Source organism: Arachis hypogaea, chromosome 12, assembly GCF_003086295.3.
Source record: "Arachis hypogaea cultivar Tifrunner chromosome 12, arahy.Tifrunner.gnm2.J5K5, whole genome shotgun sequence".
Classification (NCBI taxonomy): Eukaryota; Viridiplantae; Streptophyta; class Magnoliopsida; order Fabales; family Fabaceae; genus Arachis; species Arachis hypogaea.
In genome coordinates this window covers 83,331,051-83,353,736 of record NC_092047.1, presented here as the reverse complement: position 1 = coordinate 83,353,736, position 22,686 = coordinate 83,331,051, and the positions used below count along the sequence as shown (strand labels likewise).

The following is a 22,686-nucleotide window of genomic DNA, read 5'->3' as shown; positions in this document are numbered from 1 at the left end:
GATCCTGAGAACCCAGCAATGGAAGACGTGAATTACATGGGAAAACCCTATGGAAACACCTATAATCCTTCATGGAGAAATCATACAAATCTCTCATGGAAGGATCAACATAGACCTCAACAAGGTTTCAACAATAATAATGGTGGAAGAAACAGGTTTAGCAATAGCAAGCCTTTTCCATCATCTTCTCAGCAACAAACAGAGAACTCTAAGCAAAGCCACTCTGACTTAGTGGTACACAAAATTGTGATCCCTGGTAATGGCTCCAAAAACTTGGTGCTCTAATCTTAATTCATAATTTGTCACAACTTCGATACAACTAACCAGCAAGTGCACTGGGTCGTCCAAGTAATAAAACCTTACGTAAGTAAGGGTCGATCCCACGGAGATTGTTGGTATGAAGCAAGCTATGGTCATCTTGTAAATCTCAGTCAGGCGGATATCAAATGGTTATGGAGTTTTCGAATAATAATAATAATAAATAAACAGAAAATAAAGATAGAAATACTTATGTAATTCATTGGTGAGAATTTCAGATAAGTGTATAGAGATGCTTTCGTTCCTCTGAACCTCTGGTTTCCTGCTGTCTTCATCCAATCCTTCCTACTCCTTTCCATGGCAAGCTTTATATAGGGCATCACCGTTGTCAATGGCTACATCCCATCCTCTTTGTGAAAAAGGTCCAAATGCTCTGTCACGGCACGGCTAATCATCTGGAGGTTCTCGATCATACTGGAATAGGATTCACCCTCCTTTTGCGTCTGTCACTACGCCCAGCACTCGTGAGTTTGAAGTTCGTCACAGCCATCCCTTCCCAGATCCTACTCGGAATACCACAGACAAGGTTTAGACCTTTCGGATCTCAGGAATGGCCATCCATGGGTTCTAACTTATACCACGAAGATTCTAATATCTCGGACTCGGTCCCCTGTATTAGATATCTAAGAGATACTCATTCTAGCTTATTTGCATGTAGAACGGAAGTGTTTGTCAAGCACGCGTTCATAAGTGAGAATGATGATGAGCGTCACATAATCATCACATTCATCATGTTCTTGGGTGCGAATAGATATCTTAGAAGTGGAATAAGTTGAATTGAATATAAAATAGTATTACTTTGCATTAAATCATGAGGAACAGCAGAGCTCCACACCTTAATCTATGGAGTGCAGAAACTCTACCGTTAAAAATACATAAGTGAAAGGTTCAGGCATGGCCGAATGGCCAGCCCCCAAACGTGATCAATAGATCAAAAAATAATCCAAAGATGATCCGAAGATCTAAATACAATAGTAAAAAGTCCTATTTATACTAAACTAGTTACTAGGGTTTAAAGAAGTAAGTAATTGATGCATAAATCCACTTCCGGGGCCCACTTGGTGTGTGCTTGGACTGAGCTTGAAGTTTACACGTGCAGAGGCTTCTTTTGGAGTTGAACGCCAAGTTATAACGTGTTTTTGGCGTTCAACTCTGGTTCGTGACGTGTTTCTGGCGTTTAACTCCAGACTACAGCGTAGAACTGGCGTTCAACGCCCTTTTGCGTCATCTAAACTTGGGCAAAGTATGGAATATTATATATTGCTAGAAAGCCCTGAATGTATACTTTCCAACGCCATTGAGAGCGCGCCATTTGGAGTTCTTTAGCTCCAGAAAATTCACTTTGAGTGCAGGGAGGTAAAAATCCAACAGCATCAGCAGTCCTTCTTCAACCTCTGAATCTGATTTTTGCTCAAGTCCCTCAATTTCAGCCAGAAAATACCTGTAATCACAGAAAAACACACAAACTCATAGTAAAGTCCAGAAATATGAATTTAACATAAAAACTAATAAAAACATCCCTAAACGTAACTAGATCCTACTAAAAATATACTAAAAACAATGCCAAAAAGCGTATAAATTATCCGCTCATCACAACACCAAACTTAAATTGTTGCTTGTCCCCAAGCAACTGAAAATCAAATAGGATAAAAAGAAGAGACTATACTATAAATTCCAAACTATCAATGAAACATAGCTCCAATCAGATGAGCGGGACTTGTAGCTTTTTGCCTCTTGAATAGTTTTGGCATCTCACTTTATCCATTGAGGTTCAGAATGATTGGCATCTATAGGAACTCAGAGTTCAGATAGTGTTATCGATTCTCCTAGTTCAGTATGTTGATTCTTGAACACAACTACTTTATGAGTCTTGGCCGTGGCCCTAAGCACTTTGTTTTCCAGTATTACCACCGGATACATAAATGCCACAGACACATAACTGGGTGAACCTTTTCAGATTGTGACTCAGCTTTGCTAAAGTCGCCAATTAGAGGTGTCCAGGGTTCTTAAGCACACTCTTTTTTTTTTTTTTTGCTTTGGACCTTGACTTTAACCGCTCAGTCTCAAGTTTTCACTTGACACCTTCATGCCACAAGCACATGGTTAGGGACAGCTTGGTTTAGCTGCTTAGGCCAGGATTTTATTCCTTTAGGCCCTCCTATCCACTGATGCTCAAAGCCTTGGATCCTTTTTATTTACCCTTGCCTTTTGGTTTTAAGGGTTATTGGCTTTTTCTGCTTACTTTTTCTTTTTCCCATTTTTTTCGCTATTTTTTTCACAATTTTTTTCTGTAAGCTTTGTTTTTAAAACATTTTTCATTTAAGAGAGGTGATGGATTCATATTCACTACTTTAAGGCATAGACACTTAGATACTAATGATCATCTAATAAGACACAAACATAAATAAACATTTAACATAAAAGACAAAAAATAGAAAATTTAAGAACAAGGAATGAGTCCACCTTAGTGATGGTGGCATTTTCTCCTTGAGGAACCAATGATGTCCTTGAGCTCTTCTATGTCTCTTCCTTGTCTTTGTTGCTCCTCCCTTATTGCTCTTTGATCTTCTCTAATTTCATGGAGGATGATGAAATGCTCTTGATGTTCCACCCTTAGTTGTCCCATGTTAGACTTTAATTCTCCTAGGAAGGTGTTGATTTGCTCCCAATAGTTTTGTGGAGGGAAGTGCATCCCTTGAGGCATTAGTGGTTATGAAAAAAGGCAATGCTTTTTCCACACCAAACTTAAAATGTTCGCTCGTCCTCGAGCAAAAGAAGAAAGAAAGGATGAGAAGAAGGAGAGATGGAGGTGTGTTGATGGTTTAAATTTGAGTGGGTGGGTGTAGGTGGGTTGTATGATGATTTTAGGGGAGTAATGGATGTGAGTGGTGAAGAGGTGATGGGTAAAGGGTTCTTGAAAAAGGGTGATATAGGATTATGAGGAGGGAAGGTGAGTGGAGGTAGGTAGGGATCCTGTGGGGTCCACAGATCCTGAAGTGATCCTGTGGGATCCACAGATCCTGAGGTGTCAAGGATTTACATCCCTGCACCAATTAGGCATGTAAAACGCCTTTGCATGCAATTCTGGCGTTTAAACGCTGAATTGATGCTTGTTCTGGGCGTTCAACGCCCAGATGCAGCATGTTTCTGGCGTTGAACGCCAGTTCTATGCTTGTTTCTGGCGTTCAGTGCCAGCTCTTCTCAGGGTGCATTCCTGGTGTTTGAACGCCAGGATGTTGCTTGTTTCTGGCATTCAATGCCAGATCCATGCTCTGTTCTGGCGTTGAACGCCAGCCAGATGCTCCTTACTGACGTTTAAACGCTAGAAAGTCCTTCCTCCAGGGTGTGATTTTTCTTCTACTATTTTTGATTCTGTTTTTAGTATTTGTATTTATTTTGTGACCCACATGATCATGAACCTAATAAAACATGAAAGAACAATAAAAATAAAAATAAAATTAGATAAATAAAAGTTGGGTTGCCTCCCAACAAGCACTTCTTTAATGTCAATAGCTTGACAGTGGACTCTCATGGAGCTACACAGGTGATCGGGTCAATTTTATAGACTCCCAACACCAAACTTAGAGTTTGGATATGGGAGTTCAACACCGAACTTAGAGTTTGGCTGAGGCCTCCCAACACCAAACTTAGAATTTGACTGTGGGGACTTTAGTTGACTCTGTACTGAGAGAAGCTTTCTATGCTTCCTCTCCATTGTTACAGAAGGAGATTCTTGAGTTTTAAACACAAGGTTGTCCTCCTTCAGTTGAAGGATCAATTCTCCTCTGCCTACATCAATCACAGCTCTTACTGTGGCTAGGAACGGTCTTCCAAGGATGATGGATTCATCCTCATCCTTCCCAGTGTCTAGGATTATGAAATCAGCAGGGATGTAAAGGCCTTCAACCTTTACTAACACGTCCTCTACTAGTCCATAAGCTATTTTCATAGATTTGTCTGCCATCTCTAATGAGATTTTGGCAGCTTGCACCTCAAAGATTCCCAGTTTCTCCATTACAGAGAGTGGTATAAGGTTTATCCCTGACCCAAGGTCACATAGAGCCTTCTCAAAGGTCATGGTGCCTATGGTACAAGGTATTAAGAACTTTCTAGGATTATGTTTCTTCTGAGGCAATCTCAGTTGATCCAGATCACTCAGTTCATTTGGTGAGCAAGGGAGGTTCATCTTCCCAAGTCTCATTACCAAATAATTTGGTATTTAGCTTCATGATTGCACCAAGGTACTTGGCAACTTGCTCTTCAGTAATATCTTCATTCTCTTCAGAAGAAGAATACTCATCAGAGCTCATGAATGGCATAAGGAGGTTCAATGGAATCTCTATGGTCTCTAGATGAGCCTTAGATTCCTTTGGTTCCTCAGAGGAAAACTCCTTGTTGATCACTGAACGTCCCAGGAGGTCTTCCTCACTGGGATTCGCGTCCTCTTCCTCCCTTGTAGGTTCGGCCATGATGGTCAATTCAATGGCCTTGCACTCTCCTTTTGGGTTTTCTTCTGTATTGCCTGGGAGAGTACTAGGAGGAGTTTCAGTGACCCTTTTACTCAGCTGGCCCACTTGTGCTTCCAAATTTCTAATGGAGGACCTTGTTTCATTCATGAAACTTAGAGTGGCCTTAGATAGATCAGAAACTATATTTGCCAAGCTAGATGGGGTCTGCTCAGAACTCTCTGTCTTTTGCTGAGTGGATGATGGAAAAGGCTTGCTATTGCTAAACCTGTTTCTTCCACCATTATTAAAGCCTTGTTGAGGCTTTTGTTGATCCTTCCATGAGAGATTTGGGTGATTTCTCCATGAGGGATTATCGGTGTTTCCATAAGGTTCACCCATGTAATTCACCTCTGCTATTGCAGGGTTCTCAGGATCATAAGCTTCTTCTTCAGAATATGCCTCTTTAGTACTGTTGGATGATTCCTTCAATCCATTCAGACTCTGAGAGATCATATTGACTTGCTGAGTCAATATTTTATTCTGAGCCAATATGGCATTCAGAGTATCAATTTCAAGAACTCCCTTCCTCATAGGCGTCCCATTATTCACAGGATTCCTTTCAGAAGTGTACATGAACTGGTTATTTACAACCATGTCAATGAGTTCTTGAGCTTCTGCAGGCGTTTTCTTTAGGTGAATGGATCCACCTGCAGAATGGTCCAATGACATCTTTGATAGTTCAAACAGACCATCATAGAATATATCCAGGATGGTCCATTCTGAAAGCATGTCAGAAGGACACTTTTTAGTCAGTTGCTTGTATCTCTCCCAAGCTTCATAGAGGGATTCACCTTCTTTCTGTCTGAAGGTTTGGACATCCACTCTAATCTTACTAAGCTTTTGAGGAGGAAAGAACTTGGCTAAGAAAGCCGTGACCAGCTTATCCCAGGAGTTTAGGCTATCTTTGGGTTGAGAGTCCAACCACACTCTAGCTCTATCTCTTATAGCAAACGGGAAAAGCATAAGCCTGTAGACCTCGGGATCAACCCATTGGTCTTAACAGTATCACAAATCTGCAAAAACTTAGTTAAGAACTGAAAAGGATCTTCAGATGGAAGTCCATGAAACTTGCAGTTCTGTTGCATCAGAGAAACTAATTGAGGTTTAAGCTCAAAATTGTTTGCTCCAATGGCAAGGATTGAGATGCTCCTTCCATGTAAATTGGAAGTAGGTGCAGTGAAGTCACCAAGCATCCTTCTTGCATTATTATTATTTTCGGCTGCCATCTCCTCTTCCTTTTCGAAAATTTCTGTAAGGTTGTCTCTGGATTGTTGTATTTTGGCTTCTCTTGGTTTTCTCTTCAGAGTCCTTTCAGGTTCTGAATCAGCTTCAACAAGAATGTTCTTGTTCTTGCTCCTGCTCATATAAAAAAGAAGGGAACAGAAAATAATAATAGGGATCCTTTTTACCACAATATAGAGGTTCCCTTGTGTGAGTAGAAGAAAAGAAGAAAAAGAATGAAGAAGAGAAGAATTCGAACTCAGAGAAGAAGAAGGGGTTCGAATTTTTGGGTGAGGAGAAGTGTTAGTAGATGAATAAATAAATAGAAGGAGATGAGAGAGAGGAATTTTCAAAAATAATTTTTGAAAAGGAGTTGATGATTTTCGAAAATTAAAGGGGAAATAAAATTAAAATTAAAATTTAAAACAATTAAAAAGAATTTTTTGAAAAAGGGGGAGGTATTTTCGAAAATTAGAGAGGGAAGAGTAGTTAGGTGGTTTTGAAAAAGATAAGAAACAAACAAAAAGTCAATTAGTTAGTTGAAAAAGATTTGAAAATCAATTTTGAAAAGATAAGAAGATAAGAAGTTAGAAAAGAATTTTAAAATCAAATTTTTTTGAAAAAGAGATGATTTAAAAAGATATGATAGAAAGATATGATTAAAATTAGTTTTGAAAAAGATTTGAATTTTAAAATCAAAATTAATGACTTGACTCACAAGTAATCACAAGATATGATTCTAGAACTTAAAGTTTGAATCTTTCTTAACAAGAAAGTAACAAACTTGAAATTTTTGAATCAAAATATTAATTGTTGATAATATTTTCGAAAATTATGAGATAAAATTAAGAAAAAAAATTTTGAAAAATATTTTTAAAATTTTCAAAAATAAATAAGAAAAATGAAAAAGATTTGATTTTTTGAAAAAGATTTTGAAAAGATAAGATTTTTAAATTGAAAATTTGATTTGACTCATAAGAAACAACTAAATTTTAAAAAGTTTTGAAAAAGTCAACTCAAATTTTCGAAAATTTATGAGTGAAAAAAGGAAATATATTTTTTTGATTTTTGAATTTTTAATGATGAAAGAGAAAAACATCAAAAAGACTCAATGCATGAAAATTTTGGATCAAAACATATGATGCATGCAAGAACACTATGAATGTCAAGATGAACACCAAGAACACTTTGAATGTCAAGATGAACACCAAGAACTTATTTTTGAAAAATTTTCAAGAAAAGAAAACATGCAAGACACCAAACTTAAAAATTTTTATTCTTTAGACATTAACAAATTGAAAATGCATATGAAAAACAAGAAAAGACACAAAACAAGAAAATATGAAGATCAAACAAGAAGACTTACCAAGAACAACTTGAAGATCATGAAGAACACTATGAATGCATGAATTTTCGAAAATTTTTAGAAAAATAAAAGTATGCAATTGACACCAAACTTAAAAATTGACTCAAGACTCAACAAACAACATAAAATATTTTTTATTTTTATGATTTTATTAATTTTTTTTGGATTTTTGTATATATTTTTCGAAAATTAATTGGGAAAAACCAAAAAGGAAAATTTTTTGTATTTTTCGAAAATAAGAAATAAAAAGCTTAAAATTAAAATAAAATTACCTAATCTGAGCAACAAGATGAACCGTCAGTTGTCCAAACTCGAACGATCCCTGGCAACGGCACCAAAAAATTGGTGTGCGAAATCGTGATCTTTACTTCCTTGATAACGGCACTAAAAACTTCATACGCACGTTCATATTCTTAATTTTGTTTCACAACTTCGTACAACTAACCAGCAAGTGCACTGGGTCGTCCAAGTAATACCTTACGTGAGTAAGGGTCGAATCCCACGGAGATTGTTGGTATGAAGCAAGCTATGGTCATCTTGTAAATCTCAGTCAGGCGGATTAAATTGATTTTATGAATTGATAAGTAAAAGATAAATAAAATATAAAATAGGTTAGTGGTACTTATGTAATTCATTGGTGAGAATTTCAGATAAGCGTATAGAGATGCTTTCGTTCCTCTGAACCTCTGCTTTCCTGCTGTCTTCATCCAATCAATCTTACTCCTTTCCATGGCAAGCTTTGTGTAGGGCATCACCGTTGTCAATGGCTACTTCCCATCCTCTCTGTGAAAATGGTCCGATGCGCTGTCACTGCATGGCTAATCATCTGGAGGTTCTCGATCATACTGGAATAGAATTCACCATCCTTTTGCGTCTGTCACTACGTTCAGCACTCGCGAGTTTGAGGCTCGTCACAGCCATCCCTTCCCGGATCCTACTCGGAATACCACAGACAAGGTTTAGACTTTCCGGATCTCAAGAATGGCCATCCATGGGTTCTAACTTATACCACGAAGATTCTGATTAAGAAATCCAAGAGATACTCATTCAATCGAAGGTAGAACGAAAGTGGTTGTCAGGCACACATTCATAGGGAATGATGATGAGTGTCACGATCATCACATTCATGTTGAAGTGCGAATGAATACCTTAGAAGCGGAATAAGTTGAATTGAATAGAAAAACAGTAGTACTTTGTATTAATTCATGAGGAACAGCAGAGCTCCACACCTTAATCTATGGTGTGTAGAAACTCTACTGTTAAAAATACATAAGTGATGAAGGTTCAGGCATGGCCGAATGGCCAGCCCCCCTAAAGGTCTAAGATAGCATAAAACTAATCAAAGATCCCCTACAAAGATAGTAAAAAGTCCTATTTATACTAAACTAGTTACTAGGGTTTACAGAAATGAGTAAATGATGCAGAATTCTACTTCCGGGGCCCACTTGGTGTGTGCTTGGGCTGAGCTTAAATTTTACACGTGGAGAGGTCATTCTTGGAGTTGAACGCCAGTTTGTAACGTGTTTCTGGCGTTGAACTCTACTTTGCAACTTGTTTTTGGCGCTGAACGCCAGACTGCAACATGGAACTGGCGTTCAACGCCAGTTTACATCATCTAAAATTGAGCAAAGTATGAACTATTATATATTTCTGGAAAGCCCTGGATGTCTACTTTCCAACTCAATTGGAAGTGCGTCATTTGGAGTTCTATAGCTCCAGAAAATCCACTTTGAGTGCAGGGAGGTCAGAATCCAACAGCATCTGCAGTCCTTCTTCAACCTCTGAATCTGATTTTTGCTCAGGTCCCTCAATTTCAGCCAGAAAATACCTGAACTCACAGAAAAACATACAAACTCATAATAAAGTCCAGAAATGTGATTTTTAATTAAAAACTAATAAAAATATACTAACAACTAATTAAATTATACTGAAAACTATGTAAAAACAATGCCAAAAAGCGTATAAATTATCCGCTCATCAATGCTACCGAAATTTTTATAAAAATGGGAGGCTTCGTTTGAAAATATTATTTAGAAAGATTTGGATTGAAGGATTATATGATTTGATTTTGAGTTATTAAGAAAAAGATCATGTTTTGAATTTGATTTATTTAGAAAAGAATGAATTATGTTTTGAGTTGGGACTGTTGATGGACGGAATGGAGGTGTGATAATGATGATTGAATTTGAATAAACGATGATGAGGGTTGATTCCAATTATGAATTTTGAATGAATGTAAATGAATAATAATGAATTTGAGAATGAATCAGGAATAATTAATGGCAATGATGATATTGATGAGTTGGATGTGGGAAAGGCAATAGGGTGCTAATCCCTCGATTCAGTCTCCCGCATTCTTTGTGAATTGTGTTTTATGGGATGTGGGAAAGGTAGTAGGGCACTAATCCCTCGATTCATTCCCCAGCATGCTTTGTGATTTGTGTTTTATGTGATGTGAGAAAAGTGGTAGGGCACTAATCTCCTGACATTTTCTCTCACATTCTCTCTCTCTCTCTGTCTGCAATGTGGTGGAGCACTAATCCCTCAATCGGTATGGCACGGCCTTACTAGGGGAAGGTGGTAGGACACTAATCCCCCGATTTATTTTTTCCTTGGTGTATGCCTCCAGGAGAAGGTGGTAGGGTACTAATCCCCTGATATTATACCTCCTGGAGATGCGCAGACGAGAGATGACATCTGGGTTAGCTACCGGAATGCGTCAAATTCTGACAGTATAACCAACACGTGAGCTCACGGCCAGTAAGACAGGCATGCATCATATGTATTTGTATGCATCATATGTATTCATATACCTGTGCTTTCCTAGTTTGTTTTGCCTGTGTTTATTTCTGAGAGATCCCTCTGGCAAGTGGAGGAGGCACTGAGGGTTGTTCTGGTGTGGTATTTTTGAAATTGAGTATTGGTGTTGATTGATTATGTGATTGGCTGAAGGTTGTGTTTGGTTTCTGGTACACGAATTGTAAATCACACTTTTCACAACTCGTACCACTAACCAGCAAGTGCACTGGGTCGTCCGAGTAATACCTTACGTGAGTAAGGGTCGATCCCACGGAGATTGTCGGCTTGAAGCAAGCTATGGTTATTTTGTAATTCTTAGTCAGGAAATCAATGATAAGAGTGATTATATTTATGAAGAGTAAAAAGCATAAATTAAATAGTACTTGTTATGCAGTAATGGAGAACAGATTGAGGTTTTGGAGATGCTCTGTCTTCTGAATCTCTGCTTTCCTACTGTCTTCTTCTTCACGCATGCAGGTCTCCTTCCATGGCAAGCTGTATGTTGGTGGATCACCGTTGTCAATGGCTACCATCCGTCCTCTCAGTGAAAATGGTCTAAATGCGCTATCACCGCACGGCTAATCATCTGTCGGTTCTCACTCATGTTGGAATAGGATCCATTGATCCTTTTGCGTCTGTCACTACGCCCAACACTCGTGAGTTTGAAGCTCGTCACAGTCATCCCCTCCCAGATCCTACTCGAAATACCACATACAAGCTTTAGACTTTCCGGATCTCAGGAATGGCCGCCAATAGTCCTAGCCTATACCACGAAGACTCTGATCATGAACCAAGAGGCTAAGAGATACACACTCAATCTAAGGTAGAATGGAAGTGGTTGTTAGGCACGCGTTCATAGGTTGAGAATGGTGATGAGTGTCATGGCTCATCACATTCATCACGGTTAAGTACAAGCGAGTATCTTAGAATAGAAACAAGCGTGGTTGAATAGAAAACAGAAGTAATTGCATTAATTCATCGAGACACAGCAGAGCTCCTCACCCCCAACCATGGGGTTTAGAGACTCATGCCGTCAGATATACAATATGAAACGTGTAAAATGTCATGAGGTACAAAATAAATCTCTAAAAGTTGTTTAAATACTAAACTAGTAACCTAGGTTTACAGAAAATGAGTAAACTATGATAGATAGTGCAGAAATCCACTTCCGGAACCCACTTGATGTGTGCTGGGGCTGAGACTTGAGCTTTACACGTGTCTAGGCTGTTTTTGGAGTTAAACGCCAGGTTGTAACCCGTTTTGGGCTTTTGACTCCAACTTGTAACCTGTTTCTGGCGTTTAACGCCAAAATAGGGCAGAGAACTGGCATTGAACACCAGTTTGCGTCATCTAAATTCAAGAAAAGTATGAATTATTATATATTTCTGGAAAGCCCTGGATGTCTACTTTCCAACAAAATTGAGAGCGCACCGTTTGAACTCCTGTAGCTCCAGAAAATCTACTTTGAGTGCAGGGAGGTCAAAATCCAACAGCATCTGCAGTCCTTCTTCAGCCTCTGAATCAGATTTTTGCTCAGGTCCCTCAATTTCAGCCAGAAAATACCTGAAATCATAGAAAAACACACAAACTCATAGTAAAGTCCAGAAATGTGAATTTTGCTTAAAAACTAATAAAAATATACTAAGAACTAACTAAATCATACTAAAAATTATCTAAAAATAATGCCAAAAAGCGTATAAATTATCCGCTCATCACAACACCAAACTTAAATTGTTGCTTGTACCCAATAAACTGAAAATCAAACTAGGATAAAAAGAAGAGAATATACTATAAATTCCAAAATATCAATGAAACTTAGCTCCAATCAGATGAGCGGGACTAGTAGCTTTTTGCCTCTGAACAGTTTTGGCATCTCACTTTATCCTTTGAAGTTCAGAATGATTGGCATCTATAGGAACTCATAATTCAGATAGTTTTATTTATTCTCCTAGTTTAGTATGTTGATTCTTGAACACAACTACTTTATGAGTCTTGGCCGTGGCCCTAAGCACTTTGTTTTCCAGTATTACCACCGGATACATAAATGCCACAGACACATAACTGGGTGAACCTTTTCAGATTGTGACTCAGCTTTGCTAGAGTCCCCAATTAAAGGTATCCAGGGTTCTTAAGCACACTCTTCTTTTTGCTTTGGACATCGATTTTAACCGCTCAGTCTCAAGTTTTCACTTGACACCTTCACGCCACAAGCACATGGTTAGGGACAGCTTGGTTTAGCCGCTTAGGCCAGGATTTTATTCCTTTAGGCCCTCCTATCCATTAATGCTCAAAGCCTTGGATCCTTTTTACCCTTGCCTTTTGGTTTTAAGGGCTATTGGCTTTTTGCACTTGCCTTTTGATTTAAAGAGCTTTTGGCTTTTTCTGCTTGCTTTTTCTTTCTCCCCCTTTTTTTTTGCCATTTTTTTTTCGCAAGCTTTTGTATTCACTGTTTTTTCTTGCTTCAAGAATCAATTTTATGATTTTTCAGATTATCAATAACATTTCTCCTTTTCATCATTCTTTCAAGAGCCAACATATTTAACATTCATAAACAACAAATTCAAAAGACATATGTACTGTTCAAGCATTCATTCAGAAAACAAAAAGTATTGTCACCACATTAAAATAATTAAACTAATTTCAAGGATGAATTCAAAACCATGTACTTCTTGTCCTTTTGTAATTAAAACATTTTTCATTTAAGAAAGGTGATGGATTCATAGGATGTTCATAACTTTAAGGCATAGACTCTAATCTTTATTTATTATTTAATGGAAATAATATAAATTAGACATAAAAGCAGACACTTAGCAATAAAAGAAAAGAGACTAAAGAAATAAAGACAAATGACTCTAATTTTAATACTCATATACTCTTAAAATAGATAAAAGGTTATCACAGAGTTAGGACTCAACAACCTTTGCTTTGGGAGGTAAATGCCTCTTTAGTCTGTGGGGTGCTTGGCCCTTCAAGAGATAGTTTCTGGTGCTTCAGTTCTTTCAATTCACGCCCTTGCTCTTCTTGTTTCCTAAGCAGTTTGCAGAGCATGCTGTTTTGATTTTACTGTTCTTCCTTCAGTTGATCCATAGCTTCTTGCAACTTGGTGATAGATGCTTCTAGGCGCCCCCAGTATTCAAATTGAAGAAATTCCGGGAGGAACTCCTGTGCTCTCCTCTTGATGGGGTCGTCCTGCACTTGTCCTTCCATTGACTTTTTGGTGATTGGTTGCTCAACTGAAATATACTCATCTACTCCCATTTTTACTCTAGCATCTTTACATAACAGGGAGATCAAGCTTGGATAAGCCAATTTGGCATCTTTGGAGTTCTTGTTTGCAATTTTGTAAAGCTCACAAGAAATCAGCTGATGAACTTCCACTTCTTTTTCCAGCATAATGCAATGAATCATCATTGCTCTTTTGATGGTGACTTCAGAACGGTTGCTAGTGGGCAGTATAGAGCACCCAATGAAGTCCAGCCAGCCTCTGGCGACTGGTTTGAGATCTCCTCTTTTGAGTTGGTTTGGGACACTCTTTGTGTTGGTTGTCCATTTGGCTCCAGGAAGGCATATGTCCTCTAGGATTTTGTCCAAGCTCTGATTTGGTCTCATCATTCTCCTATTAAAGGAGTCTGGGTCATCTTGCAGTTGAGGCAGCTTGAAGATCTCCCTTATTTTGTCAGGGTGGATGTGAACAATCTTCCCTCTGACCAGAGTTCGATAGTCATAGAATGCAGTTCCAGCTATTCTCTACCTGTCTGTCTGCCACAGATTAGAGTAGAATTCTTGAACCATGTTTCTTCCCACCTTTGTTTCAGGATTAGCTAGGACTTCCTAGCTCCTGTTTCGAATTTGCTCTTGGATCTCCAGATATTCGTCTTCTTTTAGATCGAATTTAACTTCCAGGATCACTGACCTTAGACCCATTATTTTATAGTAATGGTCTGAATGTTCTTTGGTTAAGAACTTCCCTTGATTCCAAAGTGGTTTTAGAATATTCTCTTTCTTGCCTCTTGAGTTGGTTTGTTTTCCCTTAGGAGCCATGATCTTGGTGGGTATTGGCTTAGTGATCACGGATAAACACACCAAACTTAGAGGTTTGCTTATCCTCAAGCAAAAGAAAAGAAAGGAGAGGGATAGAGGAAGAGCCAAGTTCGAATTTGTGGATGAGAGGGGGGAGGCCAAACGAGGATTTAAAGGGGAGGGGGTGGGTTTTCGAAAATCTTTGAAAAATATATGATAGAAAATGTGATTTGGAAAAGATAAGTAAGATAGGAAAAGATGTAATTTAAAATTGAGAAGATATGAAAGATATTTGAAAAAGATAGATTTGTTCTAAAAATATTGTGAAGATTTGAAAAAGATATTGATGAGTTTGAAAAAAATTTGAAAAAGATAGATTTGTTTTGAAAAAGATTTGAGAAGAGGTTGAAGAAGAATTGAGAAAGATTTAATTTTAGGATTAAGATATTTTTAAATTTTTTTTTTTTTGGAAAAAGTTTGAAAAATGAAAGTATGGGAACATGTTTATGCAAGAAAAATGGATGGAAATATGAAATTTTGAAAAAAAAATCAAGTTGGGAACAAAAACTTCCTCCCCTCCACAATCCTAGCGTTAAACGCCCAACTGCTGCTTGTTTTGGGCGTTTAACGCCCATCTGTAGCCTCTTTTGGGCGTTTAACGCCCAGCTGTTGCTTCTGGCTGGCGTTAAACGCCAGAAATCTTTCGTCACTGGGCATTTTTCTGAACGCCCAGGATGCTGCAGGTACGACGTTAAACGCCCAGAATGGTGCCCATTCTGGCGTTTAACGCCCAGAAAGGTATCTTTACTGGCGTTAAACGCCCAGTAAATGCTTCTTTTGGGCATTTAAAGCCCAAATATACCTCTTATTGGTGTTTTCTTGCCAGTGAGCTCCTTCTCCCTGTTTTGTATTCTGAATCCTTCTGTAACCCTGTGAACTTATGCAATTGATTCTTTACCTTGAATATTATTTATATTAAACTTGTATAATTAAAAATAAATAAATAAATAAAAAGCTTTGCTAATGGCTGGGTTGCCTCCCAGCAAGCGCTTCTTTATTGTCGTTAGATGGACCTTGCTGAGCTTTTAATCTAGCCTCAGCCTTGAGCACTCTTGCTTAACATTGCCTTCAAGATAATGCTTGATTCTCTGTCCATTAACAATGAACTTCTCATTAGAATCAATGTCTTGAAGCTCCACATAGCCATATGGTGACACACTTGTAATCACATATGGTCCCATCCACCGGGATTTCAGTTTCCTTGGGAATAGCCTGAGCCTAGAGTTAAACAGCAGAACCTTCTGTCCTGGTTCAAAGACTCTAGATGACAGCTTTCTGTCATGCCACCTTTTTGCTTTCTCTTTTTAAAGCTTGGCATTTTCGAAAGCAGTGAGTTTGAATTCCTCTAGCTCATTCAGCTGGAGCAACCTTTTTTCTCGGGCTAAATTAGCATCAAAGTTTAGGAATCTGGTTGTCCAGTAGGCTTTATGCTTCAGTTCCACGGGCAGATGACAAGCCTTTCCATACACAAGCTGGTATGGAGAGGTCCCTATAGGAGTATTGAATGCTGTTCTGTAAGCCCACAGAGCATCATCCAAGCTTCTCGCACAATCCTTTCTACGGGTACTTACAGTCCATTCCAGGATTCTTTTTAATTCTCTATTAGAGACTTCAGCTTGCCCATTTGTCTGTGGATGATATGCAGTTGCCACCTTGTGGCTAATTCCATACCGGACCATAGCAGAGTAAAGTTATTTGTTGCAGAAGTGAGTGCCCCCATCACTGATTAGTGTTCTAGGGACACCAAACATGCTGAAGATATGTTTCTGGAGGAACTTCAGCACTGTCTTAGTATCATTAGTGGGTGTGGCAATGGCCTCTACCCATTTGGATACATAATCGACTGCCACCAGAATATAAGTGTTTGAGTATGATGGTGGGAAATGCCCCATGAAGTCAATACCACATACATCAAACAACTCAATCTCCAAGATTCCCTGTTGAGGCATGGCGTAACCATGAGGCAGATTACCAGCTCTCTGGCAACTGTCACAGTTACGTACAAACTCTCGGGAATCTCTATAAAGGGTAGGCCAATAGAAGCCACATTGGAGGACCTTGGTGGCTGTTCGCTCACCTCCGAAATGTCCTCCATATTGTGACCCATGGCAATGCCATAAGATCTTCTGTGCTTCTTCTCTAGGCACACACCTACGGATTATTCCGTCCGCACATCTCTTAAAGAGATAGGGTTCATCCCACAAGTAGTACTATGCATCAGTAATTAATTTTTTCTTTTGTTGCCTGCTGTACTCCTTGGGTATGAACCTTGCAGCTTTATAGTTTGCAATGTCTGTAAACCATGGTGTTTTCTGAATGGCGAACAAATGCTCATCCGAAAAGGTTTCAGAGATCTCAATAGAGGGAAAGGATGCCCCTTCTACTGGTTCTATACGGGACAGATGATCAGCCACTTGGTTTTCTATCCCTTTTCTGTCTCTTATTTCTATATCAAACTCTTGCAGAAGCAACACCCATCTTATGAGCCTGGGTTTTGAATCCTGCTTTGTAAGTAGATATTTAAGAGCAGCATGGTCAGTGTACACAATCACTTTTGATCCTACTAAGTGTGATCTAAACTTGTCAATGGCATAAACCACTGCAAGCAATTCTTTTTCTGTGGTTGTGTAATTTTTCTGGGCATCATTTAAAACACGGATAGCATAATAAATGACATGCAGAAGCTTGTCATGCCTCTGCCCCAATACTGCACCAATGGCATAGTCACTGGCATCACACATTAGTTCGAATGGTAATGTCCAGTCTGGTGCAGAAATAACTGGTGCTGTAACCAGCTTAGCTTTCAGAGTTTCGAACGCTTGTAGACACTCTGTGTCAAACACAAATGGCGTGTCAGCAGCTAGCAGGTTGCTCAGAGGTTTTGTAATTTTTGAAAAATCCTTTATAAACCTCCTATAGAATCCTGCATGCCCCAGAAAGCTTCTGATTGCCTTAACATTGGTAGGTGGTGGTAATTTTTCAATTACCTCTACCTTAGCTTGATCCACCTCTATTCCCTTGTTCGAAATCTTGTGCCCAAGGACAATCTCTTCAGTCACCATAAAGTGACATTTTTCCCAGTTTAAAACCAGGTTAGTCTCTTGGTATCTTTTCAGAACCAGTGTCAGGTGATCAAGACAGGAGCTGAATGAGTATCCATATACTGAGAAGTCATCCATGAAGACTTCCAGAAATTTTTCCACCATATTAGAGAAAATAGAGAGCATGCATCTCTGAAAGGTTGCAGGTGCATTACACAGCCCAAATGGCATCCTTCTGTAGGCAAATACTCCAGATGAGTATGTGAATGCTGTTTTCTCTTGATCCTGGGGATCTACTGCAATTTGGTTGTAGCCTGAATAGCCATCCAAAAAGCAGTAATAATCATGACCTGCTAGTCTTTCTAGCATCTGGTCTATGAATGGTAAAGGAAAATGATCATTTCTGGTGGCTGTATTGAGCCTTCTGTAGTCAATACACATGTGCCACCCTGTAACTGTTCTTGTAGAAACCAGTTCATTTTTTTCATTATGAACCACTGTCATGCCTCCCTTTTTGGGGACAACTTGGACAGGGCTCACCCAGGGGCTATCAGAAATAGGATAAATAATCCCAGCCTCCAGTAACTTGGTGACCTCTTTCTGCACCACTTCCTTCATGGCTGGATTTAGCCGCCTCTGTGGTTGAACCACTGGCTTAGCATCGTCCTCCAATAGGATCTTGTGCATGTATCTTGCTGGGCTGATGCCCTTAAGATCACTTATGGACCACCCAAGAGCTGTCTTGTGTGTCCTTAGCACTTGAAGTAGTGCTTCCTCTTCCAGGGGATTTAAAGTAGAGCTTATGATCACCGAAAAAGTGTCACCTTCTCCTAGAAATGCATATTTCAGGGATGGTGGTAATGGTTTGAGCTCGGGTTTAGGAGATTTTTTCTCTTCCTGAGGAAGTTTCAGAGGCTCTTTCAATTCCTCTGATTCCTCCAGATCAGGCTGAACATCTTTAAAGATGTCTTCCAGCTCTGATTCGAGACTCTCAGCCATGTTGATCTCCTCTACCAAAGAGTCAATAAAATCAACTTTCATGCAGTCTTTTGGTGTGTCTGGATGCTGCATGGCTTTGACAGCATTCAACTTAAACTCATCCTTATTGACTCTCAGGGTTACTTCCCCCTTTTGGACATCAATGAGAGTTCGTCTAGTTGCTAGGAAAGGTCTTCCTAGAATGAGAGTAGCACTCTTGTGCTCCTCTATTTCCAGCACTACAAAGTCAGTGGGGAAGGCGAATGGCCCAACCCTGACAATCATGTCTTCAATCACGCCTGATGGGTATTTAATAGAGCCATCAGCAAGTTGGAGACATATCCGGGTTGGTTTGACTTCTTCAGTTAAACCAAGCTCTCTGATAGTGGATGCAGGTATTAGGTTGATGCTTGTCCCAAGATTACATAAAGCTGTCTTGGTGCAATTACCCTCTAATATGCATGGTATCATAAAGCTCCCGGGATCTTTAAGCTTTTCTGGGAAGCTTTTCAGAATGACTACACTGCATTTTTCAGTGAGGAGAACTCTTTTAGTTTCTCTCCAATCCTTCTTATGACTCAAGATCTCTTTCATGAACTTGGCATAAGAGGGTATTTGCTCAAGTGCCTCTGCAAATGGAATCTTTATTTCAAGAGTCCTGAGATAGTCTGCAAAGTGGGCAAATTGCTTATCCTGCTCCTCTTTGTGGAGTTTTTGAGGATAAGGCATCTTGGCTTTGTATTCCTCAACCTTTGGTTGCTGCAGGTTTATTTCCTACAAAGATGGTTGGAGAAGCCTTTTTAGAGGGGTTGTTATCAGCACTTGTGTGTTTATGATCCCTCACTGGCGTTTGAATGCCAGGGTTAGAAGCTTGATTAGCGTTGGACGCCAACTTCTTACCTGTTTCTGGTGTTTGAACGCTAGAACTGAGCTTCCATTGGGCATTTGACGCCAGCTCCTTGCCTGTTTCTGGCGTTTGAACGCCAGAACTGCGCGTGGGATTGGCGTTTAATGCCAACTTTGCATCCTTTTCTGGCGTTTGAATGCCAGAGTTGTTCCTCTCTGGGCTCTTACTGTCCTCAGAGGGATTTTGGATAATATTTTGCTCATCCTCTGTCAGTTGTTCTTTTCTTGGCTTTTTGCTGCTCTGAAGTGAGGTATTTAATGTTTTCCCACTTCTTAATTGAACTACCTGGCACTCTTCTGTTATCTACTTTGATAACTACTGTTTTGTCTAATTCAATTGTGCTTCCATATTTTTATTATCATTTTTAGTGTCTTGTAGCATCTCCTTGAATTCTGCTAGCTGTTTTGTTAGAAAACACAATTGTTGATCGAGTTCAGCAACTTGTTCTGGAGGACCAAGTTCAGTAGACACTGCCTTGGCTTCTTCTTTTATGGAGAAACCACTACTTATGTACAGATGCTGATTTCTGGAAACTATATCAATAAGCTCTTGGGCCTCTTCAATAGTTTATCTCATGTGTATAGATCCACCAGCTGAGTGGTCTAGAGATATATGAGCTCTTTCTGTAAGCCCATAGTAGAAGATGTCTAATTGCACCCACTCTGAAAACATTTCAGAGGGGCATTTCCTTCGCATCCCTCTGTACCTCTCCCAGGCATTATAAAGGGATTCATCATCCTCTTGTTTAAAGCCTTGGATGTCCAGCCTTAGCTGTGTCATCTTTTTTGGAGGGAAATATTGATTCAGGAATTTGTTTGATAACTGTTTTCATGTCCTTATGCTTGCTGTGGGTTGGTTATTTAACCACCTTTTAGCTTGATCTTTTACAGCAAATGAAAACAGTAACAGCCTGTATACATCCTGATCTACCTCCTTGTCACGTACTGTGTCAGCAATTTGCAAGAATTGTGCCAGAAACTCAGTAGGTTCTTCCTGTGGAAGACCGAAATACTGGCAGTTTTGCTGCACCATGACAATGAGCTGAGGATTTAGCTCAAAACTGCCTGCTTTGATGGAAGGTATACAGATACTACTCCCATATGCAGCAGTAGTGGGATTAGCATATAACTCCAGAGTCCTTCTGGACTGTTCATTTCCACTTAGATCCATGATGGATAAAATGGAATTGATATGAATTGCAAAGAAAATATATTTTTATTTTTATTTTATTTAAGTAGAATAAACCAAATTATTAAGATAATTAAAAATAATAAAATAAAATAATTAGAAATTAAAATGTAAATTTCGAAAACCAAGAGAAAAATAAATTTGAAAATGAAAATAATTGCTTAATTAAGAAGATTTGAAAAACTTTGGATATGATTTTTGAAAAAGATTTTGAATTTTGAAAAGATTTGATTTTTAAAATAAAAATTTGAATTTTTAAAAGTAATTTTTGAAAATTCAATTTAAAATAAAAAGAAAAGATATTTTTGAATTTAATGAGGAAAGAGAATAACAATAAAATGACACCAGACTTAAAGTTTTTAGATCTAATGCTCCTTGTTTTTTCAAAAGTTTTGGAGGAAAAACACCAAGGAACACCAAACTTAAAGATTTTAAGATCAAAACACAAAGAGGCCTCAAGAACACTTTGAAGACTCACAAGAACATAAAAAGAACACCAAACTTAAAACTTTTAGAAAACTAAAAATAAGTTTTCGAAAATAAAAAATAACAAGAGAACACCAAACTTAAAAGTTTGACACGAGATTTAATCAAAGAAAAACTATTTTTGAAAAAGTTTTAAAAGGGAGATTCCCAATTACCAAGAACATAAACACAACGCGCTAGCCAATTGAGTTATAAATTTAAAGTGTTTTTTTTTTTAAAATATTTAATGTATAAAAAAAAATTTATATTTTGGATACTAATAATTCGAAAATACACAAGAAAAACAAGAAAAATCACAAAACAAGAAAAACTAAAGATCAAACAAGGAAAATAAACAAGAACAACTTGAAGATTAAGAAAGAACAATGAACACAAATTCAAAAATTTAAAGGAAAATAAAAACATGCAATTGACACCAAACTTAAAATATGAAACTAAACTCAAACAGAAAAAATCTAAAGATTAATAAAGAAAAATAATAAATTTTTGGAAAATTTTTGAAACGAAAATAAAAGACTCTGACCCAAAAGACAAAATTTTCCTAATCTAAGCAACAAGATGAACCGTCAGTTGTTCAAACTCGAACAATCCCCGGCAACGGCACCAAAAACTTGGTGCACGAATTGTAAATCACACTTTTCACAACTCGTACCACTAACCAGCAAGTGCACTGGGTCGTCCAAGTAATACCTTACGTGAGTAAGGGTCGATCCCACGGAGAATGTCGGCTTGAAGTAAGCTATGGTTATTTTGTAATTCTTTGTCAGGAAATCAATGATAAGAGTGATTATATTTATGAAGAGTAAAAAACATAAATTAAATAGTACTTGTTATGCAGTAATGGAGAACAGATTGAGGTTTTGGAGATGCTCTGTCTTCTGAATTTCTGCTTTCCTACTGTCTTCTTCTTCACGCACGCAGGTCTCCTTCTATGGCAAGCTATATGTTGGTGGATCACCGTTGTCAATGGCTACCATCCGTCCTCTTAGTGAAAATGGTCCAAATGCGCTGTTACCGCACGGTTAATCATCTGTCGGTTCTCACTCATGTTGGAATAGGATCCATTGATCCTTTTGTGTCTGTCACTACGCCCAGCACTCGTGAGTTTGAAGCTCGTCACAGTCATCCCCTCCCAGATCCTACTCGGAATACCACAGACAAGGTTTAGACTTTTCGGATCTCAGGAATGGCCGCCAATAGTCCTAGCCTATACCACGAAGACTCTGATCATGAACCAAGAGGCTAAGAGATACACACTCAATCTAAGGTAGAACGGAAGTGGTTGTCAGGCACGCGTTCATAGGTTGAGAATGGTGATGAGTGTCATGGCTCATCACATTCATCACGGTTAAGTACAAGCGAGTATCTTAGAATAGAAACAAGCGTGATTGAATAGAAAACAGAAGTAATTGCATTAATTCATCGAGACACAGCAGAGCTCCTCACCCCCAACCATGGGGTTTAGAGACTCATGCCGTCAGATATACAATATGAAACGTGTAAAATATTATGAGGTACAAAATAAATCTCTAAAAGTTGTTTAAATACTAAATTAGTAACCTAGGTTTACAGAAAATGAGTAAACTACGATAGATAGTGTAGAAATCCACTTCCAGTGCCCACTTGGTGTATGTTGGGTCTGAGACTTGAGCTTTACACATGCCTAGGCTGTTTCTGGAGTTAAACGCCAGGTTGTAACCTATTTTGAGCGTTTGACTCCAACTTGTAACCTGTTTCTGACGTTTAACGCCAGAATAGGGCAGAGAACTGGCGTTGAACTCTAGTTTGCGTCGT

The 22,686-nt window shown here is 38.6% G+C and overlaps 1 non-coding gene across 1 annotated transcript; it reads left to right on the top strand.

Moving 5' to 3' along the window:
• Window positions 1-5,550: 5,550 nt before the first annotated feature.
• On the top strand, window positions 5,551-5,657 carry LOC112731569 (small nucleolar RNA R71). The gene has a single exon (XR_003167342.1). It is a non-coding gene; the product is annotated as a small nucleolar RNA R71 (small nucleolar RNA).
• Window positions 5,658-22,686: the final 17,029 nt, after the last annotated feature.